The sequence below is a fragment of the Coturnix japonica genome, chromosome 14 (genome assembly GCF_001577835.2).
Source record: "Coturnix japonica isolate 7356 chromosome 14, Coturnix japonica 2.1, whole genome shotgun sequence".
In the NCBI taxonomy this organism is placed as follows: domain Eukaryota; kingdom Metazoa; phylum Chordata; class Aves; order Galliformes; family Phasianidae; genus Coturnix; species Coturnix japonica.
In genome coordinates this window covers 8939048-8959667 of record NC_029529.1, presented here as the reverse complement: position 1 = coordinate 8959667, position 20620 = coordinate 8939048, and positions in this window count along the sequence as shown.

The following is a 20620-nucleotide window of genomic DNA, read 5'->3' as shown; positions in this document are numbered from 1 at the left end:
AGACCTCACTACACCTTGCACAAAATATTCATTATTAGCACAAAACTGGCTATTGTACCTTAAGATTTTGGATGCAAGTTCTTTTCCAGCATCCAATATGTCAGACTGTTGCAAGCTAATTATATCCAGAAGGCTTCACTAGACTAATTAATGAACATTGAATAGATTGGAATTTTAATAAAAAAATAATGATAATGCTTGAAAATTAAAAAAAAACAAAACAAAAAAACCATTAGAGAACATCATTGAGTTTTGTTGATCTTCACTAGTTTGTTACACTTCATTTAGTTTAATAATCACTTTATAAAGGAGTTCATTAGTTTTACAAACCTATTGCATTGCTATTACCAAATGATATGATCAAAATATTGTAACAGGCATTTTGCAGTGATGAGAAGATCTACAAGTAAATCAAGGAGATAATAACAAATGCAGAGCTTAAGTGTAAAATTTAAACATCTAGACTGCTATTCAGTTTGAAACTGAACACAGCCCTCCACTGCTCTGCCCTGATCTCTCTCAGATTACCATTAGAGGATGAAATCCCAGACATGTGCAGAATTTCTCCATATCTGAAAAGCACTACTAATTCACAATTACAAGCAATTGATAAATGACTTATCACAAAGGCCAAAGCAAGAAACTAAGATGAGAAGCAGGGATAGACATACTGTATTAACCTCACATTCAAAGTTCAGCTATGCTAGAACTCTGAAACACCAATGGACTGCTGGCATACCCACATCTTGCATATCATCATTTAAAGCATCATGATAAGGTAAGGGCAGATCAGACAGACCAAAGTTCCTCAGTTCTAACAGTCAATATCTGCACCTTATTAGATCCCTTTGTGCCCTGACATATCTTCTATAAGTGCATGTGCTGTCTTCACCCCGTGTACCACTGTATTATACTAGCATGTGCAGAGCAGGACCCAGGAGACTAATGTAGCCAAAGCAGATAGTGTCTCCAATAGTCTGAATGTCAGGAAACAATCTGCATTTCCATTTAACCTGACACAAAGCTCATGACACTCATTTTCATATTTGCTGTTCTTTGAACATTTTTGCTGATTGTGAATAGTGAAGTGAATTCTTTACTTCTTAAGTAGTGTTGTCTGTATGATTGGTCAGGCAGGCTGCATGGCACCCTTTGAATCCATTGCAGCACTGAATTGTTTTCCTGATTCATGGGTGTTAGGGATTCAGACATAATTATTGGTAGGAATGATAATACATGCAGTGTTGAAATTCATGTATAAATTATTTATACCACAACTGGTTGGGAAATTCACCATATAGACTATTTATTATTATTATGTAGGCTCTAAATTTTCTTTGTGACTTAGGTACACCTGAGAACAGCTTGTTTGTCACTGGGACACCACCAAAAACAGCCCAATCAATATTTGACATATTAAGATACTGTAAGAGGTTTACACCATTACTTGCATGATATAGGAGTGTATATCCAAAAAAGGTCTGGGTTTAACATCACCATTAATAAATACTTTTTACATAGCTTACAATCCTGAATGAATTAATGCACATTGCAACTCTTTTTCAGTAGAGTCAAAGGCATAAAAGAGGCTATAAAATATAACAACGTAAACAATGATATTCATGAGTGGAAATACCTGTCTGAATGTGTAATTTACTGATTTTATTAGTTTCCATATACCTGTAAAATAAGTTTGACCTTCTTTCAGCCCTCACATTATGGTAGGCTTGTGTTTGATCAATCATCCCTTTTATATGAATAATTTAGTTCCAGTAATAGCACATTACTCTGAAAAATATAACAGTAGGACTGTCTCTCTGTACTTAAGGATCACAATAATGTTGTAAAAGAGGTTGTTTCCACTTGACAGCATTTTCAGAAATAGCAAAAGAAAACAATATATATCAATTCTTTTTTGTTCCTTCCCCCAGAATGCATTCGTTTTAAGAACAAAAATATCTGAGCCTTGAGAATTTCCCTTTTCACCCCTCTCCCTTCCCCCCCATCCCTTAATGAACATAAGAACTGGGTGAACCAGCAGCATTCTAGTTTCCTGGACAACTAGAAAACAAGGAAACAATAAGAAATAGTTTTGGGTCAACCTGATTCAAACAGTACTGGATCCAGATTAAAATACTGCAAATCTTTTCCCATCAGTTTGGGCTAAACGACCTTTAAAGGTCCCTTTCAACTCAAACAATTCAATTATCTTCCTTCCAAATTTAATTAAAGGAGACAAAATTGCATTTTAAAAAGCCAAAACATTTAGAAGACACTTCTGATTAAAAGGAAAATGAGTATGGCAAAGGATATGATCTTTCTGTTCTGATTCTCTAAAGAATAACATTTTTCAGTTTACTCGCATTTCCACTCAACACTCATGAATGCTGCCAAAGATCAGCAAAACAGGATGACATTTCAGTGGTCATTACGTTAATTTCTTTTTCGCCCACAAGGTTTCCATTCCAAAAGAACTGCCTCATCAATTGCATTGAAAAAGTTGTGCTGTCATTCAGCAACCTCATTTTGGCCTCACTTCAGCCAGTCTGTACTAGATTTTACAAAGGTGCCTGAAAGAGGTATCTCTGGCTCAGGACCTGTGAAGCCATCCTGCCCTTCACAGCTTAAGTGTAACAGTATTCAACACTATTTAGATACAAATCTCTCATTTATGCTGTCTATCACACATCCCTTTAAACTGCAGGCACAGAAACATCAACATAGCTTACAATTAGTTAAGGATTCTTAGTAACAAGTGCAACAAGACAACAGAGAATCAAGACCATAGGCTGTAACAAAGAAGGATCTGCTCAAATATGACAGCAGCACACACAGAAACAATGGAAAGAAACCACTTACCTTCAGAAGGCCTGCAAACTCCTCAGGTAGATGGAACTCTCTAGATGGAAAAATGAAGGCTGGGAGTTGGCTTCACCTACTCCATCAATCAGCTGAATTGTTTGCACCTGTGCTCCTCTGGGTTGGCCCTGCCTTCCTACCAGGTGTTCAATCACTGCTTCAGGCTGTGACTCAGCATTACTACTACAGCTGCTTTGTAACTCCCCTATCATCTCTCCTAGTTGCAAGCTCCTTTTACCAGGCTGGCAGTCAGCTAGCTTACGTGCTTTTGTCCCTCCTTTTCCAAGTAGATCCTATCTGTCCTCAGCAGCCTTTGGTTTTCAGAGAAGGCTCCATAGATGTAAAAGCCAAATCCCAGTCAGCAATATGACCTGCACAACCCAGTACTGATCAGTGAAACCCACCAGCTCCTCTCCAAGCCTTTCTCCCTCATGAGGAAATCGAGGATTGCGCACATGGCTCCAGGTCTTCCAGAACCTTCTACTAACTGACAGGAATAAATAGAAGGTTTTAGAGCCCAGATCTGGGCAAATCCCAGCAATGGCTCTACAGCAAGCTGGCCCTGGGTCCCAGCAAGCACAAGGGCAGTAGGCTGGGGCCTCTGTGCTTCACAGGTGACAGCCACCCTTCTCTGTGCCCAGCCAACACAGGTGTGTGGTGCTGGGGCAACTCCCTCTGCTGCCTCCTACAGAGCTTTCACTTCCCAGTAGCTACCAGGCAGACATGGCTCTCATCTGCAGCTGTATTTCTGCAAGAGAACGAGCTGTCTCTCACAAGGCTTTGCTGAACTTGCAAAATTAGACTTCTGCTGCAAAAGTGATTGGAAAAGCCCCTGACATCCTCCAACTTCTAATTTGCTGAGGTAGTTTCAGCAACTTGGCATACATTGCATGGCTGCATTTACAGCCGATCCACGACTGAGGACTACCCAGTTAGATATTTATCAAGTTGTGCAAATCTAACAATGTATTGGTCCAGAGTATTGATACAAATATTCCTCTATGGTCATTTTTCTGGCTCAGACCTTGCCACGTCGATTTGTAAACTTAATTAACTGTAGTTTCAATAAGAGCCAAGATTAGGAACATCATGATTAATTAGATCCTTTTAGGTAATGCAATGGTTGAATTAGCTAAATAAAAATATAGTAGAGAGGCTGGCAAGATAATGCTCCACTGATGGATGTAGGTTCATCCTTCAAAAGCAGATGCAAGAAGCATTATGCATTAGCACAATAGAAATAACCAGAGCATTAATCATTGCAAGTTTTTAAGGTATACGCAACTCTTTTTCTACATAAAGACATAACTAGTATAATGATACCTCACTGTAGAAAAAAGGAAGCTTGAACCTCTCCATATAATATCAGAATTTAAAAATAATCTTTAACCTCAGGCATAGATTCAGGGACCAGTCCTATTAACCTGTATATGTGAGACGAGTTATTACACAGATAAAGAGAATTCACTATCTTGTGGGTTTGTATTATGCCTTTCATTATTGTGTTTAACCAGTATTGCCCAGCAATAGCAATTATTGTAATATTTTAAAGTTATGTGATTGAAGTTTTTACCATTTTGATCACTGGAGAAAACTCTGGGTGTAATGCAGTAAGCATCATAGCAGAAACCCGACCAGATCCTTCCTTTCAGGAGTTCAGAATTTTACCAGTGCAGATTTATGTGATGTGATGACTGATATACCGTGTTCTACAATGTGTCTTTTCAAGTTAAAGTCTCCATCTTTTGCATACTTCTACTGTAATAGAATTTGACTCTGATTGGAAGGCATTTTGAAAGCACAGAATATTACATGTTTACAAGAAAAGTTGCAACACAGTGATCCAAATTTTGTTGATGTTTTAGAACTCTGGTTTACCCAAATCAAGAATAAACTTCTAAAGCTGAAGTAGTTCAGGAGGATTTAATCAAGCCATTGTATATGTTAACATTTAGGAACAATACTTTATTGGCAGATTGGATGGAGAAAATATCTTTAGGTCAGCAAGTAATTGGTAAGAGCCTAATGGATTGAGCATTGCTCTCAATCTATCCTAGTTCCACAAAGACCTTTAAGACATCATCTTTCATTTGACCCCATTTTACTTTCCACCCTCTCTTTTCCAGCAGTTAACTAGGGCCAAAAGTCTGTTTGACATGGGTTCAATTAAACTAAGTGCTTGTCTTCTAGGAAAATAAGCCTTCCATCTATCTCAGGTTTTCTGGATAGTAAATATAACATAAAGCAAAAGATAGTGATTGATTGCTTAATGATTGATCAAAAGAGGCAACAAACTCAGCAGCTCCTCATACTTTTATTTGTTTCAGTGGAGGCTGAAAACTTGGCAAAATCCCTGTTCCTGAAGTGCAACCACTACTGCGAAAACCTTAAGGAAAAAAATAATCTCTCATACCAAATGGCTACAGCCTCTTTCTTGTCTTTGTTTAATTTCAGCTGAAGACATAGTAATAGCTGTACCTGATATGTATATATATCAATATATATGTATTGATTATCCAAAGAGAATATGGGAAAAAAAATAATCATCAAGAAATAAAAATTTAAAAACTTTAACATCATCCTACATTGCTAGTTGATAATTTATTAAACAATAGAAACTTTTGGTACATGGACATCAGAAACATTAGCCCTAGGGAATCTGTTAATATTTATAATACTCTTTCTCATTAAGAAACATAAACAATTCAGAACATTTTGATATTACCCTGTCACAGTTGGGAAGATATTTTCACATTAACTATTTAAATTTTATGGCACTATCTGCACTATTTTCTGCTTTGCAACAACAGAATTAAAGGACCAAGGAAAAATTATTCTCTCCCATAGAGCTGAATTCCTGACCTAACTAAAAGGCTCTGGTGTTACACATTCATGGAGGAATGATAAAAATCTTTAATAACTCCATGGAAGTACGCCCTGAAGGAATGAAACTTAAATGACGTGAATAGGTCATCTAAGGGAATTTGCATTTGAAACTGAAGAAATGTTGATAGCTGCAAAGGATTAGTGACTACACATATTATCCAGTGATGTATTCATACAGAATACTTGGCCTTGGGAGCAGCCTCAGGAAACACTTTCTCATTTTCCAAATCTTTCTTTAGCCATTTAACCACGCAGTCTTAACTATGTGGACTGAAATGGCCCCTCATCCCACTCACCTTTCACCTGGGCCAAGCAGACTCCTCTCAGAAAGAGGTGTAAACCTGGGTTTTAGCTTTGAAGTTCAATCTAAGCTGCATAATATTTACAAAATATTAGATGCTAGTTGCATCTGGCTCAGATAATATGTCTATACTGATATACACTCATATGCATTTTTAAATGTTGTTTCTTTTCTGTTGTCTGTGAGAACACCACCAATAATTCCACTGTTTTTCCTCTCTATTTGGGAAAAATGTTTAGAAAACGAGAAAGCAAAATTTCTCCTATTAAAAAAAATAAAAATCTTAGCATTAACTATTAGTAAAGGATGGAGATAAGAAGCTATGCTTGCTATCTTCACTTATATGAATATATAAGTGGATACACATGAAGGCACTGCAGAAATGAGTGGAAACTTGCACAGCCCTTCATTTTTTAATCCTGCTGTGTCTACTCACATACAGTGATGCACTGCTGTGTTATTACATAATGACTAACTAAAATCAATAAACTTTCCAGTTTTTATTTTCATCTCCTATAACCATTGGGATAACCACGAGGCAGCAGCACCACTAACCAAACACACTACGTATGCTTCACACACAATAAAGCCATTTTCAGGCTTATAGATGTTAAGCATTCAGAAAGTAAGAGTCAAATAAAGATGTGACACTCACCTTTGTCATGAGCCCATTTAGCTGCAACTCTAATCTGCTCCAGTGGCTGTACACACTGATATTGATTCACTTGCAGCATCAAGTGCCTCATTCACAGTGTCCGGTATTTATTGTAGTAAATATATGACAAACGAGTCAGTTTATAAGAATTCAGTCTGTTTTCTGAGCCTGACCACAACATGGAGCTGCGCTGAATGTGCAGCTGTTGATAGGAGATCCATCAACTTCAGTCACATTTGATCTCCCCTTGGCCTTGGCATGCATACAGGAGCCATAAAAATCATATATGCAGCTCAGGTGTAGTGCAGGACACTCCTGCTCTTACTGCAGGTCTCAGCAATCAGATGTGCTGGTGCCAAAGAAACCCACTCCATTTAATTTAATTTGCGAGAAACAAATGCTATTTATGAGAAATTTCTCTACCTAGAATAAAGTAAATTTATGACAGGTATGGAGGCCAAGTGTACTAAGGCTTTGCTATCCAGATCTGTCATCATAGTTCAGAGTACCATGGAAGAGTCAGATGCAGTTCCATCTTGCAGGATTTTATTTATGAGCTGAATAAAGGTTTTACTTCTTGCAAGCCAGAAAAAATACATATCAGTATGAGAAATTATTCAAAGAAAATTTAAACTCTAAAGGGTATCTGTTTTATCACTGAGTCTTCCATTGGGGAATGCTGACAGATATATGTAATTGGCACACACAGAATTCAAAATCAAGTTTATAGTTGGAAATTACATTGCCTGGAAGTTACAAGTAACAGAGAATCCAACTGTTTGTTAGTTAAAGCATAATTACAGTAATACTCATATTTAAACACCGTTACTAGTAGTTTTTAATGCGAATATCAACAGATATCAGTGAATGACTGACTGCTGCAGAGAAGTTAATAATGCAACATAAAGAACAGGTGCTGTGACTGGAAATTATTTTCATAGTGCAAAAAACAAAAACTGAGAGAAAAAAAATGAAAAGCACATTTTGACATGCAGAACACTATTGTGGGAGGCAAATGAACAGATACAACCCACTGGATCTAGGGAGTTTATTACTGAAATTGTCAGAGTATGTTCTCATATACTATTCAAAGATGTCTGCAAATGTATTAAACATAGCAAAAAGTTATTTGTGTTTGCTCTGGTTTTCAGATTTGTCCTGGCCCATTTGACAGTGATATTCAAAAGATGACCTGTCTTCAACTAACATACTCATCCATGATCCCATTTTGCTAGAGTGACAAAAATCATCTGAGTATTTAGAATGATCATAATTTTATCATTATATATTTCAGTTTTAATTTGAAACTTGTTCTATTCTTCAGTGGCAAACTGCTTTTCGTGTGTGTGTTTAATTGGAAGCACTTCAAGCTAGTTTCTAATGTATAAACATATCATATAAACACGTCTATATTCTGACTCAACTCAGAACAGAATATTTCAGAACATTTGTGTCCAGTAGTTAGTTTGGGGGTCAAAGGTATGACCGCCAGTTGAGAAATGAGGAAAGCCTGGTTTAGATATAAGGAAATGAGTGCCAAGCCTGACTGATATGTGGATCAATGCTTTCTACAAGGTATGATAAAAACAGTCTCTCTTTGAGCCAGCAGATTGATCCAAGTTAGAAATGAGGAATTTAGATTCAAGGAGGAAAAGCACATTAAAGATATGGTATACTTGGTAAACTGCTTGTTTGTACAGCTATTATCCAGGGGAAATGAATGGATTCAGCAAGTTTGGAAAGAAAAAGCCAGAAACCTATGTAGAGACTCTATGAAAGCATTAGACATGAAGAAGTCAATAGTTCAAAAGTATTTCTGGAATAAATAAATCCAAATTTACATGCAAGATTAGTTTTTGTGTGCAAAAAGTAATAAACTGTAAGCGTAAAACTAGATACTTTCCTAGAATGTCTTCTTAGTTACCTGTTTCCTCCAAGCATCTGCATAGTCAGCTACCAAATAAAGTCACTTTTCCCCTTATCTATTGTACATGGCCACATCAAAGAGTATCAACACTTAAAGACATTTGCATGATGTGAATTCACACACAATTCACACCATCTTTTGATCAGGATTACTTTGATTATTTCAGATAGGATTGGCTATATTAAATTTTTCACACCCTCAACATTATACTGATTGTTTGCTCACCTAATTGCCATGAAACATCAAATGTGTTAGAAATAATAGCACTGACACAAATGTCTTGAGCCTGATTATTAAATATAAATATTTTAATCTGATTTTAAAAGATCTCCCTGTTTACAGATTAGAAATAAGTAGATAAACCAAATGTGTTCATAAATAATTCCAGTGATCATACTAATGAGGCAAAACACCTCTGGCTTCTCCGGGCATGTGCCAAGCCATTAGATTACAGGAATGTTCTAGAACTCTACAACCTCCTATGATGCTTTTCTTATAACCTAGTGCTTTACCATATTTTTAGGATATCAGCCATGCTTTGTGTGCAGGTGAAGTACTGTAGCCTTGCAAACAGATCATAGGACTAGGTATTAAAATTAGAGGTCTCCTTTATGGTCTTTCATGTATTTGATAGGTGGCCCTAAGAAAAGTTGTTATAGTCAATTTGCAATGTGGGGACAGTAGTTCTACCTCTATTATAAGTGACTTAGAGACGAGTTGGCCTCTAAGAAATGAGAAAGGCTAGGGGTTCTATGGGATAGTCCAGAATAGCTGCAAAACCTTTATGAGTTGAACCTCTGCATTGCAACTCAGCCTCATGGATTTCAAGCCGAACTTCAATAGGAAGCATCTGGGCAAATGCTCAGCTCTACAATCACAAATCCATTTTCACACGCCCATATTAAAAGCATCCAGCAGCCTCACAAGGTACAGTTCATCAAGGAAGGGAAAACAGCCAGCTGATGGTCCATCTAGAGGTCTTGCTCTAAATCAGAGATACTACATAATCAAGAACTGACTTGTTTTGCAGCGACAAGCACTTAGCACCACTACAGAGCAATCCAAACATTTGTATTTAAATTGCCAACAAGCAGTCCCATTAGAACTGGCTGAGAAATGCTCATGCATATCTCTCAGTCAGGAGAGTTGGAGCACACAACATTCCATCACAAAGGGAGCACCTGTCCTGTCGCTTCCCAGCTCCACAAGCTGACAAATACATCTCAGGAGTCTGACACAACCAGTGGAAGATCTCCAGAGGCAGAAAGGATGCACTGTTGTCACTAAACAAATTGAGGAACAGCAATATTGAAGATTCTTTTTAATCTTTTCCTCTAAAAATCTAAAATAAACTAGCAAAAGATTAAGATTTGGTGATTAGCAGCTGAATAAAAACAAGGAATTATTTTTCAGCCAAACAAGAATGGAGTATCCTGAGTAATTTACACTGGGTAATTAAAGTAATGAATACTTGAGAGTCGATCAAATAAATAGTCCCTAGAAGTGTCATTTTAAGAGAGGCATGATAATAGAACTAAAGACATACAGCATACCTGTTTCAGTCAGATAATTTAAAAAGGCACAAATCTCAACAGCTGATATTCTAAATTCCTCACTGAATATGGCCTGTTCCTCAAAGATTGTTTACATGGGCAAATCTCCCATCAAGTAACTGGTACAATTATACAGGTATCACTGCCTATGTGAACACAATGACTTCAGATTCTTTCACCTCTGAGCTGTGAAGCCTCCACCCACCCTAGGCATCACTCAGTCAGCACAGTTGCCAGGCTTTATCCAAGTGTTAAACTGCATATCTCCACTCTGTCAGATGGTAAAGAGACATGAAAAGAGTAGATGTTTCCAATACAACACCTCAGCAGGGCAATAAAACAGGTAAAGGCTGCTTTCTTAAAATAGGAAAAAGTGAGTCCTGCCATATAGCTGTTGTGTATTTAACTTAGCACTAAATCAACACAGTTGTATTTCCTCTGTCCTCCAAATTAGTAGAAGCTGCCTAAGTAGCACTCTTGTAATGTTGTAATAGCCAGCATGGTGAGTGAATCACTCTTCTGAATCCATTTGGGTTCTTTGGCCAGAGAAATGAAGCTCAAGAAGTGAAGAGTTGTTGCTGACTATCTCAGAAAGCTCCAACCTTAATCTATTTTATAGCTCTCCTCAGACAAATTATGGCTACTTCTTAGAACACCTCAAAAAGGGTTTGACTCTTCCTTAACACAGAGTGGAGACAGAATAGTGCAACAGAGGATTAAAGAGTTGATTTGCATGGCCTAGAACCATTCTTGCATTGGGTCAAGGGTAGGCATGTCCCCAAATTCTTTTTGGCCTGGGTAGAGTGCAGATTACATCACCTACCTCAGTGAAATAATGCTCAGCAATCTGGGCTTTCAGGATATTTGGATGTCTCCTGTGGTACGACTGCATTTATAAGTTTGAGAAGGGATAATATTTGGAGGTGGCAGGTTGTTCAATTTAATATGTTCCTCCTGGCAATAACATACAGTTGAAAGAACAGAGTACACTGAAATTTCCTTAATGAAAAGCTAACTGCTCACAATGTGACCTGTTTCACCAGGACATTCTTAAGTTCTGATTAAGGAGAAGTCTCAGGTGGTTTTCACAAGATGAATCTTTTATATAAAATGAAATATCTAACAAACATTAGAAAAAAATTCCAAGAGGCCACAGATTTTGAGTGCTATTAGCTATAGACATCAGCTTGAATAGGCTGCCCCTCACTAGAAACAGCTTTACAGAATGGGAGGAAAATAATTTACATGATTTAGAAGCTGGATTAACTATAGTTTTATCCAGTTTTGTTTTACTTCTTCATTCATCTTTGTGCTTTATTTTGAGGTGACTTCTTCATATGATGTCCAACATAGAGTTTGGTCTGAACTGATTATTTGAAGGGTTGCATACATGAATTTCCATCTCTGCTTCAATAAAATGAATTTGAAAGGACACTGATTCACAAAGGCCCTTCTGTCTTTCACCAAAGGCAACATAAGTGCTGTGGACACCTTTTGCAGACTGACCACAAAACTGGTGCTCCCCATAAAATCAGCCCCTACACTTGCATACTTTGCTGATTTTAAGGGTCTCATTCAACAGTTTTCATGTTTGAAAGCATAATACAATTGATTGATTATTGTTTCATAAAGATGAAATGAACAGTGGCTGAGAGCTCCACGTAAGTTAAATGACTTGAGTTCACTAGGAGCAATTAAAAACAATTTGCATTTGGAAAAGAAAGCACGAGGATTCATCTGTGATATTTCATAGCAATCTTTCAACAGTTTCACCATGAATTTTACCAGTGTTAAATATTAGCTGTTCCTCAGTGGTTTTTTTTTTGTTGTTGTTGTTGTTTTAATATTTATTTCTTTGTTTAGTAACAAATCAGGAGAAATGCTTTGTTTTTCATCAGCACAACAATTTATATCACTGTTTTACTGGAAGTAAGAGCAGTAGGCATTTTCTTCATGCCAGCACCAGCATGTGTGAGCTGAATTGTCTCTGAACTACAAGCAATAACAAGATGCTCCTGGTGCCAGAAAGCAATTAATTATTGTGCAGCAGCCAGGTTAGTCTTGGGGGTGGAAGCCCCTATGGCACAGCCACATGGCAACCTCAGCTTCTTTACAAAGCAAATCCATTTCTTAGGTAATTGCTAAATGCTTTTAAAGAGGAGAGACCCTTCTTGGACACCACAGAATTTTATTAAAAACAACCATCTTTCTAAAAGGTTTTAGAATCTTCCACTGCATGGAAGAAAAGAGAAGGTTGAAAAAAAAATAAAGTGGGTAGTCAATATACTGTAGGTCGTCCTAAACTTCAAAAGGGCAAAGGCGACTTACCACTGCATACAAATGACCTTTTGTCAGCTTTTCCCATCTACTGTAGACTCCATCATCCAACATCTGCTGTGAATTGGGATTTACAAGATAGACAGCAAAGAAACCACTCTTGCTGACGAGGCAGGGAACTCCCAGATCTCAGTCCCAGGGGAAGCACTGCTCTGAGGGTGCAGCAAGCCTAGTGAGCCTTAGGAAAACACTGTTGGTTGCCCAAAACCAAAGAGAATTCCAAATGTTGATAAACTATCTGATTAACTATGAGGATGAAAGGTTTTTTTCTGAAGTCTGCTGAGTCTCTATAGCTGCACCCAGATGTACAACTGTCATCTACTGCTTCCTCTGTAGCAACGTAGCTCCAGTTACATAAACATGCAGTGCACACTGAATTTCACATCACTGATTCTGCTTGAAGTATGCTGTAACATTTTACAGCCAAATATATATGTCGATCCAACTAATATACATATATCTCCAGAATGCAGCTAATGAGATGCAATTATTCACAACTGATAAGACTCTTGTTCTAAAATCCTCTACATGAAAGCAAGAAAAAATTGAGTTGCAGAGAGACATCTCCCTTTCATCACTACTGTCAATTATAATTCCAACATTATGTAAGAAACAAGAGAAATTGGCTCTGATCTGGCTAAAGGTTAACAAATGCAGCAGTTCAGGGAACTAGAGCAGAAGAATACTAATGGCTCCTGCACCTGGAACACAGTTTCCCTTTTTAATTACCTTCTCCCACATCAGTGCATGTATAATACATTCATGCCTAATACATTCGTGAAATAGCACAGACCTTCCGCTTCAGAAAGTCAAGGTCAAGTCAAACAGAGAAAATAAGAAGTTAACAAAACACTCACCCTGTTATCACTAATTAGATAACATAAAATGATAGTTGGCATTCCTGCTCCTCCATCCCCACAAATGTAAAACAAAATAAGACAAAACACAAGGCATTTTTCTCTGGATTAGTTCACAAATGCGTTTGTATATTCTTCTAATGTTAATATTTTTAGATGTCTTTATAAATGCTTGTTTCTTACTTCTTCGCACACACTGACAGGTGACAAAAGTTTTGCAGCAGTGCTGTATTTGTTGTGAAACCGTATCTGAATACGTAGAAATTTCAACAAAAATGCTATAGCAAGAAATTTTCTGGCATGGAAGTGGTCAGGATTATGCACCAGATGTTAAATTAAAGATCTGAGGCCAAACACAAGGGAGAGACTCAAAGAGTGATGAACCGCTCATCTCTCAGTGCCATCATGTTGCAAGTGCAACAATTTGCGCGCAAAACATGGACAGGATGAAACACAACTGTCCCATCCTACAGTGGCCAAGGGTTGCTGTGACGCAGCATCATGGAGCTGTCAGTTGACCCTTGCATGGCCTACAGACCAGAGATGCCTGATATCTCCCAGACACTGCTCACTAACTGCCTTCTTTTTGTCAGGTTAGTACCACTGGAGAGAGCGGTGAGGTGAACTGCTAAGAGCTGTTCAGGCAACATTTTTGCATGAGATGAGCCACTCCATTTCTGAATTCTCAGTTAGTGTCTGTAGGTCTCTGAGTAACTGCTAAGCAATCCCAGACGAGAGGCAGGGAGCATCGACTGCTTCCAGAAAGGAATTACATAGTGAAGACACCTAGTATATAGAGCAGCCACCAGCATCCTTCTGCTGCTCATCTCTTGGACAACCGTCTCTCTCCAGGACTGAGGGGTTGCCTCATTTTGTGAAGATTGCTTCTGCCACTGCAGCAAAGTGATTTCAAAGGCAGAAGTACATCCTTGTTTAATACCAAGGAGAGATTAGTTGCATGTTGTGAAACTAAGGCTCAAGTTATACATCGGGGACTTGTTTTCTTCTTTTTATTTAATTTTTCATTAGCTCACAGGTTGTAGTCACTTCCCCATTCTTGCACTCAGCAGATCAACACAGATGCTTCTAGGAGTGTAAACAGTGCATGGTAATTAGACCTAATAACAGTCACTCCTTGCAGAAATGACTTGTTACATGTTGTACATCCTGCCAAAGGAAACCAGGAGACCAGTGAGCTCAGAGGAAGAGGGCCAGGCTATGAAATCCCACTTGGAGACTCATCTGCTCTCCACAGAGGCCATACAAAACAACCCCTCAGGTGAGAATCCTGCTTCTTTTGTTCTGAGAGGTTGTGAAAATTTAAGTGTAGTACAATCTAAACGTGGTAGAAGCCACAACAGTGACACCATTTTTTCATGCAGCTGAGTGCCATCATTGGCATCTGGGTTCTGCATAACCTTTGCCAAAGAATTTCTCTGTTCTGACTCACTCCCTGAGCTAGTCCAGCAAACACATGAGCTATCAAACAGTAGCTGTGGCTGAAAAATAGCTGACAAAAGTTTAATGTAAAGAAATGTCTCCTTTTCAGCCCATGTACGACCTTTCTGGTTCATGCCAGAGTGCTTCTGCACATGGACAGGTCAAACAGAAAATCTGCTCAGTCAAAACGCAGCAGAAATACAACTGCTCAGTCATGAGTGTGACAGACCCGTTAGCTGCTCTTACAAACCTGATTGCATGTCTCGCAATCCTTTGGGCTTTTCTCACAGCTTTAGGCCTTGATGGCAAACATGTTATCCATCTGACGGCCTAGCCCGCGAGCCACAGGCCCTTTACACAAACAGCTCTCCATCTTGTAAGTGCAGAGTGAACCAGGGAAGGTTCTTCAGCCTGGCCAAAGGAGTTGGAAAGAACAATCAAATGAGTGCTCTGGTTAAGCAGGAATGTCTATCAGTCTACATTTGAGTGTGGGGGGTTTTGTTACCTAAAGTAACTTGAGCAGATATATTTCAGTGTCCATCAAACCCGCCTTGAGATATGCAGAGAGCACAGAGGAATGAGAGCAAGAAAAAGTCTGTAATGCCACAGATGATGAAGGATTGTGGTTCCAGTACAGAATGTTAATGGAGAATGGCTGTGACAAATTAGAAAAAGTCGGTTGAAAATACAGGCTGTGCAATACTGATGTTATCCAGTTCGATTTTGTTTTATTCACTCAAAGTTCTGAATCAGAATTATTATAGTCGCCAGTCAATGGTCTTGATAGTTTTCCCTGCCTGCATGTTTATTATCAGGTTTTTCAGGTTAAAGAAAGAATAGTGAGCAGCTCGTGTTAAAATATAAGGCCATGAGCACATTCTTCAGTTTATAAAAATTGCATTTGTCCAGCTTCAAGATGGCACATGGATTAGGAAGGAAACTAGAGAGCATAAATCCATTTGCAAATGCACTTCATTTCAAAAGCAATCATGTGGGGAAATACAAGGATGTTAAAACACCTAATGCATGGTATACTCAACAGGTAAGACATCTACACTGGGAAAACAGATTTTTCAAAGCACTTCAACCAGAAATAGAAGTCACTGTAGTCAGCCATATTCTCTTTGCCTGCCTGTGCAATACGCGCACATGCACGTTAGCTTCTTTCTTGTACTGCACACACCAGGTGAACATGAGATCTGACAAGGCCTTTCATATTCACCACTTGCAACCTGCCCTCGCACTCTCTGAACTGAAAGGTTTTGTTCCCCATGCAACCTGTCCTATATATATATATATTTTAGGGATCTGAATTCACTGTTTGAAGAAAGAAAAGAAAGTAGTTCATTGTTCACAGCTCAACTGATGTATTTCTGCACTGGCACCTGCATAGACAGTTTCTCTCACAGGTATGAAAGGACAAAATATCAAGGATGGCTGAACAGAAACTGATCTCTGTGACATTTACCTACAGCTAGGGCAGACCTGATGCCAACCAGACCAGCACACAAGAGCTTATGGCTTCTTGCACTGAAGGCTGAAATTCAGCTTTACATCATCTGCAGAGCATTCCCAAGATGGTCCTGCACTCCTACACATTGGAGTTTCACCAGGTCTTTGTTTCATTAGGAGCTGTTGGAGATTTAACACAGAATACATACTGGGAGCTGTGTGCCAACATTTAAAATTTGTTTGAGAGGTCATAATGTACCTGAAGAATACGTTGCCAGAGTCCATGGCATTCATAAGGCCCCTGAAAGCTGATGGTACTGTCTGTCTGCCAGCATACATCAATCACAGTGCACATCACCAGGACAAGGTAAGGTATCATGGAAGAAAGGAGACTGGGGAAAATGAACAAAGAAAAAAAAAAAAGAAAGAAAGAAACATGAAAAATTAAGGTTTCTTTATTCTAAAACTTGGTTATTCTAAAGAAAAAATCATTGATATTGCTGATAACTAAACCTTTTGCTAAGAAATTTCCACATTTATTTCTATTTTTCCTTCTATAAACCTAAAGAGAGCAGTATGTTGTGTGTGGAAATAGCTCATTCAAGCCTCATTGTATGTTACTTGGAATTATCTTTTATGGAGCTCAGAATCTTGAAGAGAGTTTCTGAAATGAGCCAGGCTGCACTAAACTAGCTTCGTTAATGTAATAAAGCTTCAAAGTAAAGGATTTATTCCATCTGTAGCAATCAAAATGTAAATAAATACAAGAATTCAAATCATTCATCTAAATATTTGGGTGATTATATCACTTTTGGGAAGCGTAACACTTACACCAGCACATCAGGGAACAGAAAACAGGCTCACTCACTCTCAGGAGATTCACCTACATTTGATGGCACAATACTGGGTTAGACAGCACATCCTACCTGTGAAACCTATTGTAGGGAATCTGCTTTAGTAGTCCAGCCCCTCTGTTGGACTCAATGATCTCTTGAAGTACCTTCCAACCCCTGCCATTCTGTGATCTTTATGAGTCCTTTCCAGCTTGGGATATTCTATGACTCCATGAAGTTACACAGTGACACCCATTCTTCTCACTCTTCCCTCTCAGCTGCCTGGTCAAATAGGACTCTTTGAAACACTGTGAGGGTTTTTTGGCACACGCTGTGCACCGAAAGCAATGAAAAGACATCATAATGTTAAAATAGGACTGTCACCATCTTATGACTGTGAAGAGATCTTTAGTTTGATTGGTGGACTATTAAAATGCAGCCCCTTAATGAAGACATAGCTCTTGCACAGGGATCATTTCTGGACTATGAACCAAGACTTCTGATTAAATCTCCAAAGCCATTAGGACGGGGCTTTTCTTTTTATAACCTGTCTCATTAAAAAAATATTTGGATCCCTATTGTTACAGTTAGCTGAAATTCTCATTAAGCTCTCTTTTATGATCATTTTTCTAATGGTAAGGGGAAACAAAGCTATTTCCTCCAAAGGGCTTTTCCTTTGTGCTTGCTGTAAGGAGAACAGCTTAGTAACACTCCGGACAGCTGCTCTGCACAGCCAACAAGACAGCAAAAACAGTGAAAACAAAATTAAGCCAGAAAAGGAAACACTCATTTTCACAGGTCCTGAGGACACTTCAACAAGTTCACAAGGGTCTAAAGCACAGCAAATATCATGAGCATGATCCAGTGAAAATATCTTGCACCAGTCATAGAAGAAATTATTTAAGAACATGACTTTTGTGAGGATAACCAGAAATAAAGCAAGACTCATAAATTCCACACTCCCGACCAAACAGTGCAAGATTTTATATCCTAATCCGGGACATACTGTTAGCACATAAACTGGCCAACCACCCAGAGCACTGCATTATCAGGGTCTTTCTGACATGCACAGGCAGTGTTCCTCCAACCTCAAAGACCACTGAACCATCTGTCTCCTTAAATATCTCTCCTATGATTGCTGCTAAGGTCAGCAAATCAGGGCTTGGTATTGGGAGAGTTTCATTAATTTTAGAGAGGATTTAGAGAGAAAGATGCTTCTTTAAATGTACGTCCATACACACAAACACTCGTGCACACACACACATGCAGAACAGATTCCCTAAAATAACAGCAGTCCTCACCAATCTATAATAGCAGGCACATTTCTGGACTGCTAAAGCTCTGCTGTGCCTGGGACTCTCCAGCTTATGGTGAAGCCAGTGGGAGCACTTTGCAGTCAGAACTGAAGTGTTCCCAGGTTCTAATTAGTCTCTATGCGTAGGATGTTGAGCAAAGGCACCCTGCATCCTTACTGCACTAACTTTTGCTTGGAGGTAATTTGTATTTAGTTCACTGCAGGTTACCCATGTGTAAATAACTACGTCACCTACTTATGCAAAATCAGAGGATTTTGTTGATACAGCACTGAGGCAAATATGGCAGAGTATTGCAGTCTGAAGCAGCAGTAAGAGGGCACAAGTATCACACTGCAGATAACCTCGCATCCTACTTTTCTCAGAAAGCAAAAATGCTTCTGCAAGAAGCGTGGAGGGCCAGCTGGGGAATACACTGATGTGAGCAACGAGGTGGCAAGTCTGGTTCATGTACTCTTCAGTCTCCCCACCCGCTGCTCTAAGCCCCAAGGAACACACAGGAGCACAATGATCAAATAGGGCTGTTTTCACCAATGACTCGATTTCACTGTTAGGCTCCTTCTGCTGCCTGTGTACAGCTCCTCACAGAAGTAAACTCCTGATTTTTTTTATCCATAAGAACTAAAGTGTGCCATTTTCTCAAAACATCAATATTTAACACGTTTCTTGATAACCTAAGCTTTGGTTTTCTTATTCTCTGACTTCAAAGCATTTAGTGGCCTAAACCAGAACACCACATTACATAATGAAGCTTTTTTAGATGCTGAATATTAATTCAAAAAGTCCTCAGCACACAGAATGCAACAGCAGCACACGTAAGCATTGAGATCATAGAAGTACGTGCATGGGCCCACAGTACCCATAGCAGAACTGTAAGACATAACCCTGGCCTCAGCCCATGGAGGACCTATCCTTTCTCTGCTATTCTAAACTAAACTGAGTCGAACGATATCTATAATGACCTATCGGACTCAAATATTAAGAAAAAAAGTCTCTGTTTAGAAATGCCAGGAAATAAATATCCACCAGGGAAATGATTTAAGCTATCCAAATGTTTTGAGTGCAAAAATAACATCTGAAAAAAAAAAAAAAAAAAAAAAAGGTTATGGATGTCATTATGCTCTGAATACTGAAATCATTGCAGAGTGGCAGTGCAGAAATAAATGCAATGTTAGTTTTTGTGGAGACAGAAATAGAAAAGAACACGGAGATTACAATGCACTTAGAACTAACACTTGGAAATGTGATGACCCTGCAGGTCTTGTTCAAGGTGGAGCTCACACTTCCATCATGTTCCAGCAGGGAGAGAAACAGAAAACTGTTAGGAGCAGACAGAGAGAACGAGAAACTGGAAGGAACATTCTAAGAGTGGAGCTGTTTTGTTCAGAGGAGAGATAAGTGAAAGCATGCAGAAGTACAAATTTAGCGAAGGTCACATTGGGTGCTCCATTTGCTAAGATAGTATTGCATCCATGGAAGGGAGCAGCAGTGCTTTAGCGCTGAGCAATACATGACCTGATATTCTTCCAGAAATCAATCCAGCCTTTCTGATTAAGGACAAAATTTGAATAACATAACAATTTGATGTTGGATTTTTCTTAAAAGAATCCATTGAATAGTTTCCTTACTTGGTTAAGACTGACCGTGAGCTGCTCTTAAAGGTGAGAGACACATTCAAAGAGACTTGCCCCATCCTTTGTAGGAATCCCTACAGCTGTCTTTCCTATTCCAAAGTTCCTCCCATAGCTAAAACCATCCATATCATCCCCACCCCTACTTTTAGTCTTAAGCTCTTCACATGTATTTACAGGCAAAATAAAATGGGTGACAGTGATTAATATACTCCACAGATTTCAAAGCCCATATGAGAAAATTCTCACTGTGGTCAGTTCAGTGCAACAGCACTTCTGTTCTCAGAGGAAAATCAAAGTTATTCTCATCATCTCCTCCTACTGCTTTTATCTTCTCCTAGGTACACAAATGGCTCTTCTTAGCAACTGCAGTAAAGGAGCTCAGAGGCATTTCAGCTGCCACAGGAATTACACATTTGATATTTTTTCTCTTGCTGCGAAAGAGGAGGGTAAAATCAGCATTATGATATCGTGGCAAAAATGCAGAAGCTTTTTTCTTCATTTGGGAAACTTCCTAACTGGCTGAAACAATACCACCTTGGAATGTGGAAGTATAACCTGCCCAAAACCTGTGTT